The sequence below is a fragment of the Stenella coeruleoalba genome, assembly GCF_951394435.1.
Source record: "Stenella coeruleoalba genome assembly, contig: scaffold_76, whole genome shotgun sequence".
NCBI classification, from domain to species: Eukaryota; Metazoa; Chordata; class Mammalia; order Artiodactyla; family Delphinidae; genus Stenella; species Stenella coeruleoalba.
The window spans coordinates 56,014-79,075 of NW_027646368.1; the positions used below are offsets into that span (position 1 = coordinate 56,014).

Sequence of the window (23,062 nt, forward strand, 5' to 3'; positions counted from 1 at the left end):
AAGTCCTCTTGGCAGCCTTACTTCAGTCTATTTTTGGACGATAGCTGTCATTTATAACTCTGCAGTTTTGTGAATTACAGTGCCCCTGATCTCCTTTCTTCAACTCGCTTTCTTTTGAGCTGGCCGCAACACCGCAGGATGGCTTCAGGCCTTAATCTGGTTCCGGTACGGCACGCTGAGCCTTTGGTTATTTCCTCTTCCTGGTGGGAAATGAGAGTTAAATTTGCCCGTCCAGACACCTCCAGCGAGCCTCTCATTGGTTCTCGCTATTCCTGTTCATCTTCCGCAGAAATTGCAAACTGGGCCAAACAGGAGGTTAAAGGCGCTGACTCTCCAAGTCGGGAGAGTGTTAGTAAAGCGTCTGGAATGTTGCACCCGAGTACCAGGGGAGGAAAACTGAGACATATTTGAACACGTCTCCCGTTCACATGGTTGATCATACTTGGGTTCCACATGCATGTTTTAGCTGAAGGAAGAATACCTTAAACCTGGAGAGTTGAGACCCGTGTAATGGGTACCATGAAATATGACTTCAAAGGGTCTTCATTTGCTCACCGAACCTCTCCAATCCTATCACTGCTGCGTTTATGCCCCTGTACACATGCTTGATTCTCTTTTGCAGACATAGCAATCCATAGGTTTTACGATACTTACTAGTCAGGTACATTCTTAGGCGTTTAATATGCGGTGTTGAGTCCATTTCGTTGAGCAAGGAGTAGCTCTTGTCTATTCCATATTTGACTTAAGGAACTTTATCTGTGCTCATTTCAATCTCTGGTTTTATGCAGCACCCCAACTCAGCTTTCCCCTTAAGCAAGCATAAGTTGGTTTTCTAAATTTGAGACCCTGTTCTGTTCTGTAATTCAGTTCCTGTGTAGCCAAGTTTACATTCCGTGTATTACTGATATCTTATGATGTTTCTTTTTCTGTGTGACTTATTTCAGTTAGAATCATCATACCTGAATCCACTCATTGTGATGCTAAGGGCCTGATGACATAGATTTCATTGGTGAGTGATATTGCTTTGTAAGTAAATACCACAACTTCTTTATCCATTTTTCACTTTCTGCGATGTTGAACTTGTACTGTAAACGAGGTTCTTGTAAACAGAGGCGTCCCAAACTTTGGGGTGGCTGTGTCTTTTTGATTTTAATTTCCCTAACCTATAGGAACATAAGTGGCAGTGCCCTAGGCTCTGTTGCTTTGTTTTTTAGATGTTTCAGGAAACACCATACACTTCTCCCGAGTGTCTGTTGGCAATTTACATCCCGCCCATCAGCATAACAAGGCTCCCAGTTCTCCATGGCCAGTCCTGCCTTTCTGGATTTTACACTTTTTTCAGATGGCCCTTTTGACCAGGGGGAAGTGAGACTTCATTGTAGTGCAGATTTCCTTTGCAAGCTTGCTTGGTTGGCCAAAAAGGGCGTATGCGTTTTTTCCTGAATATATTCAGGAAAAAACGCATACACACTTTTTGGCCAAGTGCATCATTGTGGACGTTCTGCCTCTTTTCCTATGCTTTCAATGCAATTCCAGTCTACCTCCTGAAATCGGTTTCCTGCAATTCTGCCCCGCTTTCAAGTCCTCTTGGCAGACTTACTTCAGTCTATTTTTGGACGATAGCTGTCATTTATAACTCTGCAGGTTTGTGAATTACAGTGCCCCTGAGCTCCTTTCTTCAACTCGCTTTCTTGTGTCCTGGCCGCAACACCGCAGGATGGCTTCAGGCCCTAATCTGGTTCCGACCCGGCATGCTGAGCATTTGGTTAATTCCTCTTCCTGGTGGGAAATGAGAGTTAAATTTGCCCGTCCAGACACCTCCAGCTAGCCTCTCATTGGTTCTCGCTATTCCTGTTCATCTTCCGCAGAAATTGCAAACTGGGCCAAACAGGAGGTTAAAGGGACTGACTCTCCAAGTGGGGAGAGTGTTAGTAAAGCGTCTGGAATGTTGCACCCGAGTACCAGGGGAGGAAAACTGAGACATATTTGAACATTTCTCCCGTTCACATGGTTGATCATACTCTGGGTTCCACATGCATGTTTTAGCTGAAGGAAGAATACCTAAAACCTGGGTAGTTGAAACCCGTGGAATGGGTACCATGCAATATGACTTCAAAGGGTCTTCATTTGCTCACCGAACCTCTCCAATCCTATCACTGCTGCGTTTATGCCCCTGTACACATGCTTGATTCTCTTTCGGAGACATAGCCATCTATAGGTTTTAAGATACTTACTAGTCAGGTACATTCTTAGGCGTTTAATATGCGGTGTTGAGTCCATTTCGTTGAGCAAGGAGTAGCTCTTGTCTATTCCATATTTGGCTTAAGGAACTTTATCTGTGCTCATTTCAATCTCTGGTTTTATGCAGCACCCCAACTCACCTTTACCCTTAAGCAAGCATAAGTTGGTTTTCTAAATTTGAGACCCTGTTCTGTTCTGTAATTCAGTTCCTGTGTAGCCAAGTTTCCATTCCGTGTATTACTGATATCTTATGATGTTTCTTTTTCTGTGTGACTTATTTCAGTTAGAATCATCATACCTGAATCCACTCATTGTGATGCTAAGGGCCTGATGACACAGATTTCATTGCTGAGTGATATTGCTTTGTAAGTAAATACCACAACTTCTTTATCCATTTTTCACTTTCTGCGATGTTGAACTTGTACTGTAAACGAGGTTCTTGTAAACAGAGCCGTTCCAAACTTTGGGGTGACTGTGTCTTTTTGATTTTAATTTCCCTAAGCTATAGGACCATAAGTGGCAGTGCCCTAGGCTCTGTTGCTTTGATATTTAGATGTTTCAGGAAACACCATACACTTCTCCCGAGTGTCTGTTGGCAATTTACATCCCGCCCATCAGCATAACAAGGCTCCCAGTTCTCCATGGCCTGTCCTGCCTTTCTGGATTTTACACTTTTTTCAGATGGCCCTTTTGACCGGGGGGAAGTGAGACTTCATTGTAGTGCAGATTTCCTTTGCAAGCTTGCTTGGTTGGTCAAAAAGGGCGTATGCGTTTTTTCCTGAATATATTCAGGAAAAAACGCATACGCCCTTTTTGGCCAAGTGCATCATTGTGGACGTTCTGCCTCTTTTCCTATGCTTTCAATGCAATTCCAGTCTACCTCCTGAAATCGGTTTCCTGCAATTCTGCCCCGCTTTCAAGTCCTCTTGGCAGCCTTACTTCAGTCTATTTTTGGACGATAGCTGTCATTTATAACTCTGCAGGTTTGTGAATTACAGTGCCCCTGAGCTCCTTTCTTCAACTCGCTTTCTTTTGAGCTGGCCGCAACACCGCAGGATGGCTTCAAGCCCTAATCTGATTCCGGCACGGCACGCTGAGCCTTTGGTTATTTCCTCTTCCTGTTGGGAAATGAGAGTTAAATTTGCCCGTCCAGACACCTCCAGCTAGCCTCTCATTGGTTCTCGCTATTCCTGTTCATCTTCCGCAGAAATTGCAAACTGTGCCAAACAGGAGGTTAAAGGCGCTGACTCTCCAAGTGGGGAGAGTGTTAGTAAAGCGTCTGGAATGTTGCACCCGAGTACCAGGGGAGGAAAACTGAGACATATTTGAACACGTCTCCCGATCACATGGTTGATCATACTCTGGGTTCCACATGCATGTTTTAGCTGAAGGAAGAATACCTAAAACCTGGGTAGTTGAAACCCGTGGAATGGGTACCATGCAATATGACTTCAAAGGGTCTTCATTTGCTCACCGAACCTCTCCAATCCTATCACTGCTGCGTTTATGCCCCTGTACACATGCTTGATTCTCTTTCGGAGACATAGCAATCCATAGGTTTTAAGATACTTACTAGTCAGGTACATTCTTAGGCGTTTAATATGGGGTTTTGAGTCCATTTCGTTGAGCAAGGAGTAGCTCTTGTCTATTCCATATTTGGCTTAAGGAACTTTATCTGTGCTCATTTCAATCTCTGGTTTTATGCAGCACCCCAACTCACCTTTCCCCTTAAGCAAGCATAAGTTGGTTTTCTAAATTTGAGACCCTGTTCTGTTTTAGAATGCAGTTCCTGTGTAGCCAAGTTTACATTCCGTGTATTAGTGATATCTTATGATGTTTCTTATTCTGTGTGACTTATTTCAGTTAGAATCATCGTACCTGAATCCACTCATTATGCTGCTACGGGCCTGATGACATAGATTTCATTGCTGAGTGATACTGCATTGTACGTAAGTACCACAAGTTCTTTATCCATTTTTCACTTTCTCTGATATTGAACTTGTACGGTAAACGAGGTTCTTGTAAACAGAGGCGTCCCAAACATTTGGGTGGCTGTGTCTTTTTGATTTTAATTTCCCTAAGCTATAGGACCATAAGTGGCAGTGCCCTAGGCTCTGTTGCTTTGATTTTTAGATGTTTCAGGAAACACCATACACTTCTCCCGAGTGTCTGTTGGCAATTTACATCCCGCCCATCAGCATAACAAGGCTCCCAGTTCTCCATGGCCTGTCCTGCCTTTCTGGATTTTACACTTTTTTCAGATGGCCCTTTTGACCGGGGGGAAGTGAGACTTCATTGTAGTGCAGATTTCCTTTGCAAGCATGCTTGGTTGGCCAAAAAGGGCGTATGCGTTTTTTCCTGAATATATTCAGGAAAAAACGCATACGCCCTTTTTGGCCAAGTGCATCATTGTGGACGTTCTGCCTCTTTTCCTATGCTTTCAATGCAATTCCAGTCTACCTCCTGAAATCGGTTTCCTGCAATTCTGCCCCGCTTTCAAGTCCTCTTGGCAGCCTTACTTCAGTCTATTTTTGGACGATAGCTGTCATTTATAACTCTGCAGGTTTGTGAATTACAGTGCCCCTGAGCTCCTTTCTTCAACTCGCTTTCTTTTGAGCTGGCCGCAACACCGCAGGATGGCTTCAGGCCCTAATCTGGTTCCGGTACGGCACGCTGAGCCTTTGGTTATTTCATCTTCCTGGTGGGAAATGAGAGTTAAATTTGCCCGTCCAGACACCTCCAGCTAGCCTCTCATTGGTTCTCACTATTCCTGTTCATCTTCCGCAGAAATTGCAAACTGGGCCAAACAGGAGGTTAAAGGCGCTGACTCTCCAAGTGGGGAGAGTGTTAGTAAAGCGTCTGGAATGTTGCACCCGAGTACCAGGGGAGGAAAACTGAGACATATTTGAACACGTCTCCCGTTCACATGGTTGATCATACTTGGGTTCCACATGCATGTTTTAGCTGAAGGAAGAATACCTTAAACCTGGAGAGTTGAGACCCGTGTAATGGGTACCATGCAATATGACTTCAAAAGGTCTTCATTTGCTCACCAAACCTCTCCAATCCTATCACTGCTGCGTTTATGCCCCTGTACACATGCTTGATTCTCTTTTGGAGACATAGCAATCCATTGGTTTTAAGATACTTACTAGTCAGGTACATTCTTAGGCGTTTAATATGCGGTGTTGAGTCCATTTCGTTGAGCAAGGAGTAGCTCTTGTCTATTCCATATTTGACTTAAGGAACTTTATCTGTGCTCATTTCAATCTCTGGTTTTATGAAGCACCCCAACTCACCTTTACCCTTAAGCAAGCATAAGTTGGTTTTCTAAATTTGACACCCTGTTCTGTTCTGTAATTCAGTTCCTGTGTAGCCAAGTTTACATTCCGCGTATTACTGATATCTTATGATGTTTCTTTTTCTGTGTGACTTATTTCAGTTAGAATCATCATACCTGAATCCACTCATTGTGATGCTAAGGGCCTGATGACATAGATTTCATTGCTGAGTGATATTGCTTTGTAAGTAAATACCACAACTTCTTTATCCATTTTTCACTTTCTGCGATGTTGAACTTGTACTGTAAACGAGGTTCTTGTAAACAGAGGCGTCCCAAACTTTGGGGTGGCTGTGTCTTTTTGATTTTAATTTCCCTAAGCTATAGGACCATAAGTGGCAGTGCCCTAGGCTCTGTTGCTTTGTTTTTTAGATGTTTCAGGAAACACCATACACTTCTCCCGAGTGTCTGTTGGCAATTTACATCCCGCCCATCAGCATAACAAGGCTCCCAGTTCTCCATGGCCTGTCCTGCCTTTCTGGATTTTACACTTTTTTCAGATGGCCCTTTTGACCGGGGGGAAGTGAGACTTCATTGTAGTGCAGATTTCCTTTGCAAGCTTGCTTGGTTGGCCAAAAAGGGCGTATGCGTTTTTTCCTGAATATATTCAGGAAAAAACGCATACGCCCTTTTTGGCCAAGTGCATCATTGTGGACGTTCTGCCTCTTTTCCTATGCTTTCAATGCAATTCCAGTCTACCTCCTGAAATCGGTTTCCTGCAATTCTGCCCCGCTTTCAAGTCCTCTTGGCAGCCTTACTTCAGTCTATTTTTGGACGATAGCTGTCATTTATAACTCTGCAGGTTTGTGAATTACAGTGCCCCTGAGCTCCTTTCTTCAACTTGCTTTCTTTTGACCTGGCCACAACACCGCAGGATGGCTTCAGGCCCTAATCTGGTTCCGGCACGGCACGCTGAGCCTTTGGTTATTTCCTCTTCCTGGTGGGAAATGAGAGTTAAATTTGCCCGTCCAGACACCTCCAGCTAGTCTCTCATTGGTTCTCGCTATTCCTGTTCATCTTCCGCAGAAATTGCAAACTGGGCCAAACAGGAGGTTAAAGGCGCTGACTCTCCAAGAGGGGAGAGTGTTAGTAAAGCGTCTGGAATGTTGCACCCGAGTACCAGGGGAGGAAAACTGAGACATATTTGAACACGTCTCCCGTTCACATGGTTGATCATACTTGGGTTCCACATGCATGTTTTAGCTGAAGGAAGAATACCTAAAACCTGGGTAGTTGAAACCCGTGGAATGGGTACCATGCAATATGACTTCAAAGGGTCTTCATTTGCTCACCGAACCTCTCCAATCCTATCACTGCTGCATTTATGCCCCTGTACACATGCTTGATTCTCTTTCGGAGACATAGCAATCCATAGGTTTTAAGATACTTACTAGTCAGGTACATTCTTAGGCGTTTAATATGGGGTGTTGAGTCCATTTCGTTGAGCTAGGAGTAGCTCTTGTCTATTCCATATTTAGCTTAAGGAACTTTATCTGTGCTCATTTCAATCTCTGGTTTTATGCAGCACCCCAACTCACCTTTCCCCTTAAGCAAGAATAAGTTGGTTTTCTAAATTTGAGACCCTGTTCTGTTCTGTAATTCAGTTCCTGTGTAGCCAAGTTTACATTCCGCGTATTACTGATATCTTATGATGTTTCTTTTTCTGTGTGACTTATTTCAGTTAGAATCATCATACCTGAATCCACTCATTGTGATGCTAAGGGCCTGATGACATAGATTTCATTGCTGAGTGATATTGCTTTGTAAGTAAATACCACAACTTCTTTATCCATTTTTCACTTTCTGCGATGTTGAAATTGTACTGTAAACGAGGTTCTTGTAAACAGAGGCGTCCCAAACTTTGGGGTGGCTGTGTCTTTTTGATTTTAATTTCCCTAAGCTATAGGACCATAAGTGGCAGTGCCCTAGGCTCTGTTGCTTTGTTTTTTAGATGTTTCAGGAAACACCATACACTTCTCCCGAGTGTCTGTTGGCAATTTACATCCCGCCCATCAGCATAACAAGGCTCCCAGTTCTCCATGGCCTGTCCTGCCTTTCTGGATTTTACACTTTTTTCAGATGGCCCTTTTGACCGGGGGGAAGTGAGACTTCATTGTAGTGCAGATTTCCTTTGCAAGCTTGCTTGGTTGGCCAAAAAGGGCGTATGCGTTTTTTCCTGAATATATTCAGGAAAAAACGCATACGCCCTTTTTGGCCAAGTGCATCATTGTGGACGTTCTGCCTCTTTTCCTATGCTTTCAATGCAATTCCAGTCTACCTCCTGAAATCGGTTTCCTGCAATTCTGCCCTGCTTTCAAGTCCTCTTGGCGGCCTTACTTCAGTCTATTTTTGGAGGATAGCTGTCATTTATAACTCTGCAGGTTTGTGAATTACAGTGCCCCTGAGCTCCTTTCTTCAACTCGCTTTCTTGTGACCTAGCCGCAACACCGCAGGATGGCTTCAGGCCCTAATCTGGTTCCGGCCCGGCATGCTGAGCCTTTGGTTAATTCCTCTTCCTGGTGGGAAATGAGAGTTAAATTTGCCCGTCCAGACACCTCCAGCTAGCCTCTCATTGGTTCTCGCTATTCCTGTTCATCTTCCGCATAAATTGCAAACTGGGCCAAACAGGAGGTTAAAGGGACTGACTCTCCAAGTGGGGAGAGTGTTAGTAAAGCGTCTGGAATGTTGCACCCGAGTACCAGGGGAGGAAAACTGAGACATATTTGAACATGTCTCCCGATCACATGGTTGATCATACTCTAGGTTCCACATGCATGTTTTAGCTGAAGGAAGAATACCTTAAACCTGGGTAGTTGAAACCCGTGGAATGGGTACCATGCAATATGACTTCAAAGGGTCTTCATTTGCTCACCGAACCTCTCCAATCCTATCACTGCTGCGTTTATGCCCCTGTACACATGCTTGATTCTCTTTCGGAGACATAGCAATCCATAGGTTTTAAGTTACTTACTAGTCAGGTACATTCTTAGGCGTTTAATATGGGGTGTTGAGTCCATTTCGTTGAGCAAGGAGTAGCTCTTGTCTATTCCGTATTTGGCTTAAGGAACTTTATCTGTGCTCATTTCAATCTCTGGTTTTATGCAGCACCCCAACTCACCTTTACCCTTAAGCAAGAATAAGTTGGTTTTCTAAATTTGAGACCCTGTTCTGTTCTGTAATTCAGTTCCTGTGTAGCCAAGTTTACATTCCGTGTATTACTGATATCTTATGATGTTTCTTTTTCTGTGTGACTTATTTCAGTTAGAATCATCATACCTGAATCCACTCATTGTGCTGCTAAGGGCCTGATGACACAGATTTCATTGCTGAGTGATATTGCTTTGTAAGTAAATACCACAACTTCTTTATCCATTTTTCACTTTCTGCGATGTTGAACTTGTACTGTAAACGAGGTTCTTGTAAACAGAGCAGTTCCAAACTTTAGGGTGGCTGTGTCTTTTTGATTTTAATTTCCCTAAGCTATAGGACCATAAGTGGAAGTGCCCTAGGTTCTGTTGCTTTGTTTTTTAGATGTTTCAGGAAACACCATACACTTCTCCCGAGTGATTGTTGGCAATTTACATCCCGCCCATCAGCATAACAAGGCTCCCAGTTCTCCATGGCCTGTCCTGCCTTTCTGGATTTTACACTTTTTTCAGATGGCCCTTTTGACCGGGGGGAAGTGAGACTTCATTGTAGTGCAGATTTCCTTTGCAAGCTTGCTTGGTTGGCCAAAAAGGGCGTATGCGTTTTTTCCTGAATATATTCAGGAAAAAACGCATACGCCCTTTTTGGCCAAGTGCATCATTGTGGACGTTCTGCCTCTTTTCCTATGCTTTCAATGCAATTCCAGTCTACCTCCTGAAATCGGTTTCCTGCAATTCTGCCCTGCTTTCAAGTCCTCTTGGCAGCCTTACTTCAGTCTATTTTTGGACGATAGCTGTCATTTATAACTCTGCAGGTTTGTGAATTACAGTGCCCCTGAGCTCCTTTCTTCAACTCGCTTTCTTTTGAGCTGGCCGCAACACCGCAGGATGGCTTCAGGCCCTAAACTGGTTCCGGCCCGGCATGCTGAGCCTTTGGTTAATTCCTCTTCCTGGTGGGAAATGAGAGTTAAATTTGCCCGTCCAGACACCTCCAGCTAGCCTCTCATTGGTTCTCGCTATTCCTGTTCATCTTCCGCAGAAATTGCAAACTGGGCCAAACAGGAGGTTAAAGGGACTGACTCTCCAAGTGGGGAGAGTGTTAGTAAAGCGTCTGGAATGTTGCACCCGAGTACCAGGGGAGGAAAACTGAGACATATTTGAACACGTCTCCCATTCACATGGTTGATCATACTCTGGGTTCCACATGCATGTTTTAGCTGAAGGAAGAATACCTTAAACATGGAGAGTTGAGACCCGTGGAATGGGTACCATGCAATATGACTTCAAAGGGTCTTCATTTGCTCACCGAACCTCTCCAATCCTATCACTGCTGCGTTTATTCCCCTGTACACACGCTTGATTCTCTTTTGGAGACATAGCAATCCATAGGTTTTTAGATACTTACTAGTCAGGTACATACTTAGGCGTTTAATATGGGGTGTTGAGTCCATTTCGTTGAGCAAGGAGTAGCTCTTGTCTATTCCATATTTGGCTTAAGGAACTTTATCTGTGCTCATTTCAATCTCTGGTTTTATGCAGCACCCCAACTCACCTTTCCCCTTAAGCAAGCATAAGTTGGTTTTCTAAATTTGAGACCCTGTTCTGTTTTGGAATGCAGTTCCTGTGTAGCCAAGTTTACATTCCGTGTATTAGTGATATCTTATGATGTTTCTTTTTCTGTGTGACTTATTTCAGTTAGAATCATCGTACCTGAATCCACTCATTATGCTGCTACGGGCCTGATGACATAGATTTCATTGCTGAGTGATACTGCATTGTACGTAAGTACCACAAGTTCTTTGTCCATTTTTCACTTTCTCTGATATTGAACTTGTTCGGTAAACGAGGTTCTTGTAAACAGAGGCGTCCCAAACTTTGGGGTGGCTGTGTCTTTTTGATTTTAATTTCCCTAAGCTATAGGACCATAAGTGGAAGTGCCCTAGGCTCTGTTGCTTTGTTTTTTAGATGTTTCAGGAAACACCATACACTTCTCCCGAGTGGTTGTTGGCAATTTACATCCCGCCCATCAGCATAACAAGGCTCCCAGTTCTCCATGGCCTGTCCTGCCTTTCTGGATTTTACACTTTTTTCAGATGGCCCTTTTGACCGGGGGGAAGTGAGACTTCATTGTAGTGCAGATTTCCTTTGCAAGCTTGCTTGGTTGGCCAAAAAGGGCGTATGCGTTTTTTCCTGAATATATTCAGGAAAAAACGCATACGCCCTTTTTGGCCAAGTGCATCATTGTGGACGTTCTGCCTCTTTTCCTATGCTTTCAATGCAATTCCAGTCTACCTCCTGAAATCGGTTTCCTGCAATTCTGCCCTGCTTTCAAGTCCTCTTGGCGGCCTTACTTCAGTCTATTTTTGGACGATAGCTGTCATTTATAACTCTGCAGGTTTGTGAATTACAGTGCCCCTGAGCTCCTTTCTTCAACTCGCTTTCTTGTGACCTAGTCGCAACACCGCAGGATGGCTTCAGGCCCTAATCTGGTTCCGGCCCGGCATGCTGAGCCTTTGGTTAATTCCTCTTCCTGGTGGGAAATGAGAGTTAAATTTGCCCGTCCAGACACCTCCAGGTAGCCTCTCATTGGTTCTCGCTATTCCTGTTCATCTTCCACAGAAATTGCAAACTGGGCCAAACAGGAGGTTAAAGGGACTGACTCTCCAAGTGGGGAGAGTGTTAGTAAAGCGTCTGGAATGTTGCACCCGAGTACCAGGGGAGGAAAACTGAGACATATTTGAACACGTCTCCCGATCACATGGTTGATCATACTCTAGGTTCCACATGCATGTTTTAGCTGAAGGAAGAATACCTTAAACCTGGGTAGTTGAAACCCGTGGAATGGGTACCATGCAATATGACTTCAAAGGTTCTTCATTTGCTCACCGAACCTCTCCAATCCTATCACTGCTGCGTTTATGCCCCTGTACACATGCTTGATTCTCTTTCGGAGACATAGCAATCCATAGGTTTTAAGATACTTACTAGTTAGGTACATTCTTAGGCGTTTAATATGGGGTGTTGTGTCCATTTCGTTGAGCAAGGAGTAGCTCTTGTCTATTCCATATTTGGCTTAAGGAACTTTATCTGTGCTCATTTCAATCTCTGGTTTTATGCAGCACCCCAACTCACCTTTACCCTTAAGCAAGCATAAGTTGGTTTTCTAAATTTGAGACCCTGTTCTGTTCTGTAATTCAGTTCCTGTGTAGCCAAGTTTACATTCCGTGTATTACTGATATCTTATGATGTTTCTTTTTCTGTGTGACTTATTTCAGTTAGAATCATCATACCTGAATCCACTCATTGTGCTGCTAAGGGCCTGATGACACAGATTTCATTGCTGAGTGATATTGCTTTGTAAGTAAATACCACAACTTCTTTATCCATTTTTCACTTTCTGCGATGTTGAACTTGTACTGTAAACGAGGTTCTTGTAAACAGAGCAGTTCCAAACTTTGGGGTGGCTGTGTCTTTTTGATTTTAATTTCCCTAAGCTATAGGACCATAAGTGGAAGTGCCCTAGGTTCTGTTGCTTTGTTTTTTAGATGTTTCAGGAAACACCATACACTTCTCCCGAGTGATTGTTGGCAATTTACATCCCGCCCATCAGCATAACAAGGCTCCCAGTTCTCCATGGCCTGTCCTGCCTTTCTGGATTTTACACTTTTTTCAGATGGCCCTTTTGACCGGGGGGAAGTGAGACTTCATTGTAGTGCAGATTTCCTTTGCAAGCTTGCTTGGTTGGCCAAAAAGGGCGTATGCGTTTTTTCCTGAATATATTCAGGAAAAAACGCATACGCCCTTTTTGGCCAAGTGCATCATTGTGGACGTTCTGCCTCTTTTCCTATGCTTTCAATGCAATTCCAGTCTACCTCCTGAAATCGGTTTCCTGCAATTCTGCCCCGCTTTCAAGTCCTCTTGGCAGCCTTACTTCAGTCTATTTTTGGACGATAGCTGTCATTTATAACTCTGCAGGTTTGTGAATTACAGTGCCCCTGAGCTCCTTTCTTCAACTCGCTTTCTTTTGAGCTGGCCGCAACACCGCAGGATGGCTTCAGGCCCTAATCTGGTTCCGGCCCGGCATGCTGAGCCTTTGGTTAATTCCTCTTCCTGGTGGGAAATGAGAGTTAAATTTGCCCGTCCAGACACCTCCAGCTAGACTCTCATTGGTTCTCGCTATTCCTGTTCATCTTCCGCAGAAATTGCAAACTGGGCCAAACAGGAGGTTAAAGGGACTGACTCTCCAAGTCGGGAGAGTGTTAGTAAAGCGTCTGGAATGTTGCACCCGAGTACCAGGGTACGAAAACTGAGACATATTTGAACACGTCTCCCGATCACATGGTTGATCATACTCTGGGTTCCACATGCATGTTTTAGCTGAAGGAAGAATACCTAAAAACTGGTTAGTTGAAACCCGTGGAATGGGTACCATGCAATATGACTTCAAAGGGTCTTCATTTGCTCACCGAACATCTCCAATCCTATCACTGCTGTGTTTATGCCCCTGTACACATGCTTGATTCTCTTTCGGAGACATAGCAATCCATAGGTTTTAAGATACTTACTAGTCAGGTACATTCTTAGGCGTTTAATATGCGGTGTTGAGTCCATTTCGTTGAGCAAGGAGTAGCTCTTGTCTATTCCATATTTGGCTTAAGGAACTTTATCTGTGCTCATTTCAATCTCTGGTTTTATGCAGCACCCCAACTCACCTTTACCCTTAAGCAAGCATAAGTTGGTTTTCTAAATTTGAGAACCTGTTCTGTTCTGTAATTCAGTTCCTGTGTAGCCAAGTTTACATTCCGTGTATTAGTGATATCTTATGATGTTTCTTTTTCTGTGTGACTTATTTCAGTTAGAATCATCGTACCTGAATCCACTCATTATGCTGCTACGGGCCTGATGACATAGATTTCATTGCTGAGTGATACTGCATTGTACGTAAGTACCACAAGTTCTTTATCCATTTTTCACTTTCTGTGATATTGAACTTGTACGGTAAACGAGGTTCTTGTAAACAGAGGCGTCCCAAACTTTGGGGTGGCTGTGTCTTTTTGATTTTAATTTCCCTAAGCTATAGGACCATAAGTGGAAGTGCCCTAGGCTCTGTTGCTTTGTTTTTTAGATGTTTCAGGAAACACCATACACTTCTCCCAAGTGTCTGTTGGCAATTTACTTCCCGCCCATCAGCATAACAAGGCTCCCAGTTCTCCATGGCCTGTCCTGCCTTTCTGGATTTTACACTTTTTTCAGATGGCCCTTTTGACCAGGGGGAAGTGAGACTTCATTGTAGTGCAGATTTCCTTTGCAAGCTTGCTTGGTTGGCCAAAAAGGGCGTATGCGTTTTTTCCTGAATATATTCAGGAAAAAACGCATACGCCCTTTTTGGCCAAGTGCATCATTGTGGACGTTCTGCCTCTTTGCCTATGCTTTCAATGCAATTCCAGTCTACCTCCTGAAATTGGTTTCCTGCAATTCTGCCCCGCTTTCAAGTCCTCTTGGCAGCCTTACTTCAGTATATTTTTGGACGATAGCTGTCATTTATAACTCTGCAGGTTTGTGAATTACAGTGCCCCTGAGCTCCATTCTTCAACTCGCTTTCTTTTGAGCTGGCCGCAACACCGCAGGATGGCTTCAGGCCCTAATCTTGTTCCGGCCCGGCACGCTGAGCCTTTGGTTAATTCCTCTTCCTGGTGGGAAATGAGAGTTAAATTTGCCCGTTCCGACACCTCCAGCTAGTCTCTCATTGGTTCTCGCTATTCCTGTTCATCTTCCGCAGAAATTGCAAACTGGGCCAAACAGGAGGTTAAAGGGACTGACTCTCCAAGTCGGGAGAGTGTTAGTAAAGTGTCTGGAATGTTGCACCCGAGTACCAGGGTAGGAAAACTGAGACATATTTGAACACGTCTCCCGATCACATGGTTGATCATACTCTAGGTTCCACATGCATGTTTTAGCTGAAGGCAGAATACCTTAAACCTGGGTAGTTGAAACCCGTGGAATGGGTACCATGCAATATGACTTCAAAGGGTCTTCATTTGCTCACCGAACCTCTCCAATCCTATCACTGCTGCGTTTATGCCCCTGTACACATGCTTGATTCTCTTTCGGAGACATAGCAATCCATAGGTTTTAAGATACTTACTAGTCAGGTACATTCTTAGGCGTTTAATATGCAGTGTTGAGTCCATTTCGTTGAGCAAGGAGTAGCTCTTGTCTATTCCATATTTGGCTTAAGGAACTTTATCTGTGCTCATTTCAATCTCTGGTTTTATGCAGCACCCCAACTAACCTTTACCCTTAAGCAAGCATAAGTTGGTTTTCTAAATTTGAGACCCTGTTCTGTTCTGTAATTCAGTTCCTGTGTAGCCAAGTTTCCATTCCGTGTATTACTGATATCTTATGATGTTTCTTTTTCTGTGTGACTTATTTCAGTTAGAATCATTATACCTGAATCCACTCATTGTGCTGCTAAGGGCCTGATGACACAGATTTCATTGCTGAGTGATATTGCTTTGTAAGTAAATACCACAACTTCTTTATCCATTTTTCACTTTCTGCGATGTTGAACTTGTACTGTAAACGAGGTTCTTGTAACCAGAGCTGTTCCAAACTTTGGGGTGGCTGTGTCTTTTTGATTTTAATTTCCCTAAGCTATAGGACCATAAGTGGAAGAGCCCTAGGTTCTGTTGCTTTGTTTTTTAGATGTTTCAGGAAACACCATATACTTCTCCCAAGTGGTTGTTGGCAATTTACATCCCGACCATCAGCATAACAAGGCTCCCAGTTCTCCATGGCCTGTCCTGCCTTTCTGGATTTTACACTTTTTTCAGATGGCCCTTTTGACCGGGGGGAAGTGAGACTTCATTGTAGTGCAGATTTCCTTTGCAAGCTTGCTTGGTTGGCCAAAAAGAGCGTATGCGTTTTTTCCTGAATATATTCAGGAAAAAACGCATACGCCCTTTTTGGCCAAGTGCATCATTGTGGACGTTCTGCCTCTTTTCCTATGCTTTCAATGCAATTCCAGTCTACCTCCTGAAATCGGTTTCCTGCAATTCTGCCCCGCTTTCAAGTCCTCTTGGCAGCCTTACTTCAGTCTATTTTTGGACGACAGCTGTCATTTATAACTCTGCAGGTTTGTGAATTACAGTGCCCCTGAGCTCCTTTCTTCAACTCGCTTTCTTGTGACCTGGCCGCAACACCGCAGGATGGCTTCAGGCCCTAATCTGGTTCCGGCATGGCACGCTGAGCCTTTGGTTAATTCCTCTTCCTGGTGGGAAATGAGAGTTAAATTTGCCCGTCCAGACACCTCCAGCTAGCCTCTCATTGGTTCTCGCTATTCCTGTTCATCTTCCGCAGAAATTGCAAACTGGGCCAAACAGGAGGTTAAAGGGACTGACTCTCCAAGTCGGGAGAGTGTTAGTAAAGCGTCTGGAATGTTGCACCCGAGTACCAGGGTACGAAAACTGAGACATATTTGAACACGTCTCCCGATCACATGGTTGATCATACTTGGGTTCCACATGCATGTTTTAGCTGAAGGAAGAATACCTTAAACCTGGAGAGTTGAGACCCGTGTAAAGGGTACCATGCAATATGACTTCAAAGGGTCTTCATTTGCTCACCGAACCTCTCCAATCCTATCACTGCTGCATTTATGCCCCTGTACACATGCTTGATTCTCTTTTGGAGACATAGCAATCCATAGGTTTTACGATACTTACTAGTCAGGTACATTCTTAGGCGTTTAATATGCGGTGTTGAGTCCATTTCGTTGAGCAAGGAGTAGCTCTTGTCTATTCCATATTTGACTTAAGGAACTTTATCTGTGCTCATTTCAATCTCTGGTTTTATGCAGCACCCCAACTCACCTTTACCCTTAAGCAAGCATAAGTTGGTTTTCTAAATTTGAGACCCTGTTCTGCTCTGTAATTCAGTTCCTGTGTAGCCAAGTTTACATTCCGTGTATTACTGATATCTTATGATGTTTCTTTTTCTGTGTGACTTATTTCAGTTAGAATCATCATACCTGAATCCACTGATTGTGATGCTAAGGGCCTGATGACATAGATTTCATTGCTGAGTGATATTGCTTTGTAAGTAAATACCACAACTTCTTTATCCATTTTTCACTTTCTGCAATGTTGAACTTGTACTGTAAACGAGGTTCTTGTAAACAGAGGCTTCCCAAACTTTGGGGTGGCTGTGTCTTTTTGATTTTAATTTCCCTAAGCTATATGACCATAAGTGGAAGGGCCCTAGGCTCTGTTGCTTTGTTTTTTAGATGTTTCAGGAAACACCATACACTTCTCCCGAGTGTCTGTTGGCAATTTACATCCCGCCCATCAGCATAACAAGGCTCCCAGTTCTCCATGGCCTGTCCTGCCTTTCTGGATTTTACACTTTTTTCAGATGGCCCTTTTGACCGGGGGGAAGTGAGACTTCATTGTAGTGCAGATTTCCTTTGCAAGCTTGCTTGGTTGGCCAAAAAGGGCGTATGCGTTTTTTCCTGAATATATTCAGGAAAAAACGCATACGCCCTTTTTGGCCAAGTGCATCATTGTGGACGTTCTGCCTCTTTTCCTATGCTTTCAATGCAATTCCAGTCTACCTCGTGAAATCGGTTTCCTGCAATTCTGCCCCGCTTTCAAGTCCTCTTGGCAGCCTTACTTCAGTCTATTTTTGGACGATAGCTGTCATTTATAACTCTGCAGGTTTGTGAATTACAGTGCCCCTGAGCTCCTTTCTTCAACTCGCTTTCTTGTGACCTGGCCGCAACACCGCAGGATGGCTTCAGGCCCAAATCTGGTTTCGGCACGGCACACTGAGCCTTTGGTTATTTACTCTTCCTGGTGGGAAATGAGAGTTAAATTTGCCCGTCCAGACACCTCCAGCTAGCCTCTCATTGGTTCTCACTATTCCTGTTCATCTTCCGCAGAAATTGCAAACTGGGCCAAACAGGAGGTTAAAGGCGCTGACTCTCCAAGTGGGGAGAGTGTTAGTAAAGCGTCTGGAATGTTGCACCCGAATACCAGGGTACGAAAACTGAGACATATTTGAACACGTCTCCTGATCACATGGTTGATCATACTCTAGGTTCCACATGCATGATTTAGCTGAAGGAAGAATACCTTAAACCTGGGTAGTTGAAACCCGTGGAATGGGTACCATGCAATATGACTTCAAAGGGTCTTCATTTGCTCACCGAACCTCTCCAATCCTATCACTGCTGCGTTTATGCCCCTGTACACATGCTTGATTCTCTTTCGGAGACATAGCAATCCATAGGTTTTAAGATACTTACTAGTCAGGTACATTCTTAGGCGTTTAATATGCGGTGTTGAGTGCATTTCGTTGAGCAAGGAGTAGCTCTTGCCTATTCCATATTTGGCTTAAGGAACTTTATCTGTGCTCATTTCAATCTCTGGTTTTATGCAGCACCCCAACTCACCTTTACCCTTAAGCAAGCATAAGTTGTTTTTCTAAATTTGAAACCCTGTTCTGTTTTGTAATTCAGTTCCTGTGTAGCCAAGTTTACATTCCGTGTATTACTGATATCTTATGATGTTTCTTTTTCTGTGTGACTTATTTCAGTTAGAATCATCATACCTGAATCCACTCATTGTGCTGCTAAGGGCCTGATGACACAGATTTCATTGCTGAGTGATATTGCTTTGTAAGTAAATACCACAACTTTTTTATCCATTTTTCAGTTTCTGCGATGTTGAACTTGTACTGTAAACGAGGTTCTTGTAAACAGAGGCGTCCCAAACTTTCGGGTGGCTGTGTCTTTTTGATTTTAATTTCCCTAAGCTATAGGACCATAAGTGGAAGTGCCCTAGGCTCTGTTGCTTTGTTTTTTAGATGTTTCAGGAAACACCATACACTTCTCCTGAGTGTCTGTTGGCAATTTACATCCCGCCCATCATCATAACAAGGCTCCCAGTTCTCCATGGCCTGTCCTGCCTTTCTGGATTTTACACTTTTTACAGATGGCCCTTTTGACCGGGGGGGAAGTGAGACTTCATTGTAGTGCAGATTTCCTTTGCAAGCTTGCTTGGTTGGCCAAAAAGGGCGTATGCGTTTTTTCCTGAATATATTCATGTAAAAACTCATACGCCCTTTTTGGCCAAGTGCATCATTGTGGACGTTCTGCCTCTTTTCCTATGCTTTCAATGCAATTTCAGTCTACCTCCTGAAATCGGTTTCCTGCAATTCTGCCCCGCTTTCAAGTCCTCTTGGCAGCCTTACTTCAGTCTATTTTTGGACGATAGCTGTCATTTATAACTCTGCAGGTTTGTGAATTACAGTGCCCCTGAGCTCCTTTCTTCAACTCGCTTTCTTGTGAGCTGGCCGCAACACCGCAGGATGGCTTCAGGCCCTAATCTGGTTCCGGCACGGCACGCTGAGCCTTTGGTTAATTCCTCTTCCTGGTGGGAAATGAGAGTTAAATTTGCCCGTCCAGACACCTCCAGCTAGTCTCTCATTGGTTCTCGCTATTCCTGTTCATCTTCCGCAGAAATTACAAACTGGGCCAAACAGGAGGTTAAAGGGACTGACTCTCCAAGTCGGGAGAGTGTCAGTAAAGCGTCTGGAATGTTACACCCGAGTACCAGGGTACGAAAACTGAGACATATTTGAACACGTCTCCCGATCACATGGTTGATCATACTCTGGGGTCCACATGCATGTTTTAGCTGAAGGAAGAATACCTTAAACCTGGGTAGTTGAAACCCGTGGCATGGGTACCATGCAATATGACTTCAAAGGGTCTTCATTTGCTCACCGAACCTCTCCAATCCTATCACTGCTGCGTTTATGCCCCTGTACACATGCTTGATTCTCTTTCGGAGACATAGCAATCCATAGGTTTTAAGATACTTACAAGTCAGGTACATTCTTAGGCGTTTAATATGCGGTGTTGAGTCCATTTCGTTGAGCAAGGTGTAGCTCTTGTCTATTCCATATTTGGCTTAAGGAACTTTATCTGTGCTCATTTCAATCTCTGGTTTTATGCAGCACCCCAACTCACCTTTACCCTTAAGCAAGCATAAGTTGGTTTTCTAAATTTGAGACCCTGTTCTGTTCTGTAATTCAGTTCCTGTGTAGCCAAGTTTCCATTCCGTGTATTACTGATATCTTATGATGTTTCTTTTTCTGTGTGACTTATTTCAGTTAGAATCATCATACCTGAATCCACTCATTGTGCTGCTAAGGGCCTGATGACACAGATTTCATTGCTGAGTGATATTGCTTTGTAAGTAAATACCACAACTTCTTTATCCATTTTTCACTTTCTGCGATGTTGAACTTGTACTGTAAACGAGGTTCTTGTAAACAGAGCCTTTGCAAACTTTGGGGTGGCTGTGTCTTTTTGATTTTAATTTCCCTAAGCTATAGGACCATAAGTGGAATTGCCCTAGGCTCTGTTGCTTTGTTTTTTAGATGTTTCAGGAAACACCATACACTTCTCCTGAGTGTCTGTTGGCAATTTACATCCCGCCCATCAGCATAACAAGGCTCCCAGTTCTCCATGGCCTGTCCTGCCTTTCTGGATTTTACACTTTTTTCAGATGGCCCTTTTGACTGGGGGGAAGTGAGACTTCATTGTAGTGCAGATTTCCTTTGCAAGCTTGCTTGGTTGGCCAAAAAGGGCGTATGCGTTTTTTACTGAATATATTCAGGAAAAAACGCATACGCCCTTTTTGGCCAAGTGCATCATTGTGGACGTTCTGCCTCTTTTCCTATGCTTTCAGTGCAATTCCAGTCTACCTCCTGAAATCGGTTTCCTGCAATTCTGCCCCGCTTTCAAGTCCTCTTGGCAGCCTTACTTCAGTATATTTTTGGACGATAGCTGTCATTTATAACTCTGCAGGTTTGTGAATTACAGTGCCCCTGAGCTCCTTTCTTCAACTCGCTTTCTTGTGAGCTGGCCGCAACACCGCAGGATGGCTACAGGCCCTAATCTGGTTCCGGCCCGGCATACTGAGCCTTTGGTTAATTCCTCTTCCTGGTGGGAAATGAGAGTTAAATTTGCCCGTCCAGACACCTCCAGCTAGCCTCTCATTGGTTCTCGCTATTCCTGTTCATCTTCCGCAGAAATTGCAAACTGGGCCAAACAGGAGGTTAAAGGGACTGACTCTCCAAGTCGGGAGAGTGTTAGTAAAGCGTCTGGAATGTTGCACCCGAGTACCAGGGTACGAAAACTGAGACATATTTGAACACGTCTCCCGTTCACATGGTTGATCATACTCTGAGTTCCACATGCATGTTTTAGCTGAAGGAAGAATACCTTAAACCTGGAGAGTTGAGACCCGTGTAATGGGTACCATGCAATATGACTTCAAAGGGTCTTCATTTGCTCACCGAACCTCTCCAATCCTATCACTGCTGCGTTTATGCCCCTGTACACACGCTTGATTCTCTTTTGGAGACATAGCAATCCATAGGTTTTAAGATACTTACTAGTCAGGTACATTCTTAGGGGTTTAATATGGGGTTTTGAGTCCATTTCGTTGAGCAAGGAGTAGCTCTTGTCTATTCCATATTTGGCTTAAAGAACTTTATCTGTGCTCATTTCAATATCTGGTTTTATGCAGCACCCCAACTCACCTTTCCCCTTAAGCAAGCATAAGTTGGTTTTCTAAATTTGAGACCCTGTTCTGTTTTGGAATGCAGTTCCTGTGTAGCCAAGTTTTCATTCCGTGTATTAGTGATATCTTATGATGTTTCTTTTTCTGTGTGACTTATTTCAGTTAGATTCATCGTACCTGAATCCACTCATTATGCTGCTACGGGCCTGATGACATAGATTTCATTGCTGAGTGATACTGCATTGTACGTAAGTACCACAAGTTCTTTATCCATTTTTCAATTTCTGTGATATTGAACTTGTACGGTAAACGAGGTTCTTGTAAACGGAGGCGTCCCAAACTTTTGGGTGGCTGTGTCTTTTTGATTTTAATTTCCCTAATCTATAGGACCATAAGTGGAAGTGCCCTAGGCTCTGTTGCTATGTTTTTTAGATGTTTCAGGAAACACCATACACTTCTCCTGAGTGTCTGTTGGCAATTTACATCCCGCCCATCAGCATAACAATGCTCCCAGTTCTCCATGGCCTGTCCTGCCTTTCTGGATTTTACCCTTTTTTCAGATGGCCCTTTTGACCGGGGGGGAAGTGAGACTTCATTGTAGTGCAGATTTCCTTTGCAAGCTTGCTTGGTTGGCCAAAAAGGGCGTATGCGTTTTTTCCTGAATATATTCAGATAAAAACTCATACGCCCTTTTTGGCCAAGTGCATCATTGTGGACGTTCTGCCTCTTTTCCTATGCTTTCAATGCAATTTCAGTCTACCTCCTGAAATCGGTTTCCTGCAATTCTGCCCCGCTTTCAAGTCCTCTTGGCAGCCTTACTTCAGTCTATTTTTGGACGATAGCTGTCATTTATAACTCTGCAGGTTTGTGAATTACAGTGCCCCTGAGCTCCTTTCTTCAACTCGCTTTCTTTTGAGCTGGCCGCAACACCGCAGGATGGCTTCAGGCCCTAATCTGGTTCCGGGACGGCACGCTGAGCCTTTGGTTAATTCCTCTTCCTGGTGGGAAATGAGAGTTAAATTTGCCCGTCCAGACACCTCCAGCTAGTCTCTCATTGGTTCTCGCTATTCCTGTTCATCTTCCGCAGAAATTGCAAACTGGGCCAAACAGGAGGTTAAAGGGACTGACTCTCCAAGTCGGGAGAGTGTTAGTAAAGCGTCTGGAATGTTGCACCCGAGTACCAGGGTACGAAAACTGAGACATATTTGAACACGTCTCCCGATCACATGGTTGATCATACTCTGGGTTCCACATGCATGTTTTAGCTGAAGGAAGAATACCTAAAACCTGGGTAGTTGAAACCCGTGGAATGGGTACCATGCAATATGACTTCAAAGGGTCTTCATTTGCTCACCGAACCTCTCCAATCCTATCACTGCTGCGTTTATGCCCCTGTACACATGCTTGATTCTCTTTCGGAGACATAGCAATCCATAGGTGTTAAGATACTTACTAGTCTGGTACATTCTTAGGCGTTTAATATGCGGTGTTGAGTCCATTTCGTTGAGCAAGGAGTAGCTCTTGTCTATTCCATATTTGGCTTAAGGAACTTTATCTCTGCTCATTTCAATCTCTGGTTTTATGCAGCACCCCAACTCACCTTTCCCCTTAAGCAAGCATAAGTTGGTTTTCTAAATTTGAGACCCTGTTCTGTTCTGTAATTCAGTTCCTGTGTAGCCAAGTTTACATTCCGTGTATTACTGATATCTTATGATGTTTCTTTTTCTGTGTGACTTATTTCA

General features: G+C 43.8%; 2 long non-coding RNA genes across 2 annotated transcripts in view; both read left to right on the forward strand.

Moving 5' to 3' along the window:
* LOC307181149 overlaps window positions 1-23,062 on the forward strand; it is a 589,424-nt gene that overhangs the window by 14,811 nt on the left and 551,551 nt on the right. The gene's annotated exons all lie outside the window — the stretch shown is intronic.
* The window catches only part of LOC307181152, an 83,288-nt gene continuing 67,488 nt past the window's right edge, over window positions 7,263-23,062 (forward strand). Inside the window, exons 1-2 of the long non-coding RNA XR_013826031.1 lie at window positions 7,263-7,344; window positions 15,163-15,244. This is a non-coding gene — a long non-coding RNA (uncharacterized lncRNA). The remainder of the gene's footprint in view (window positions 7,345-15,162; window positions 15,245-23,062) is intronic.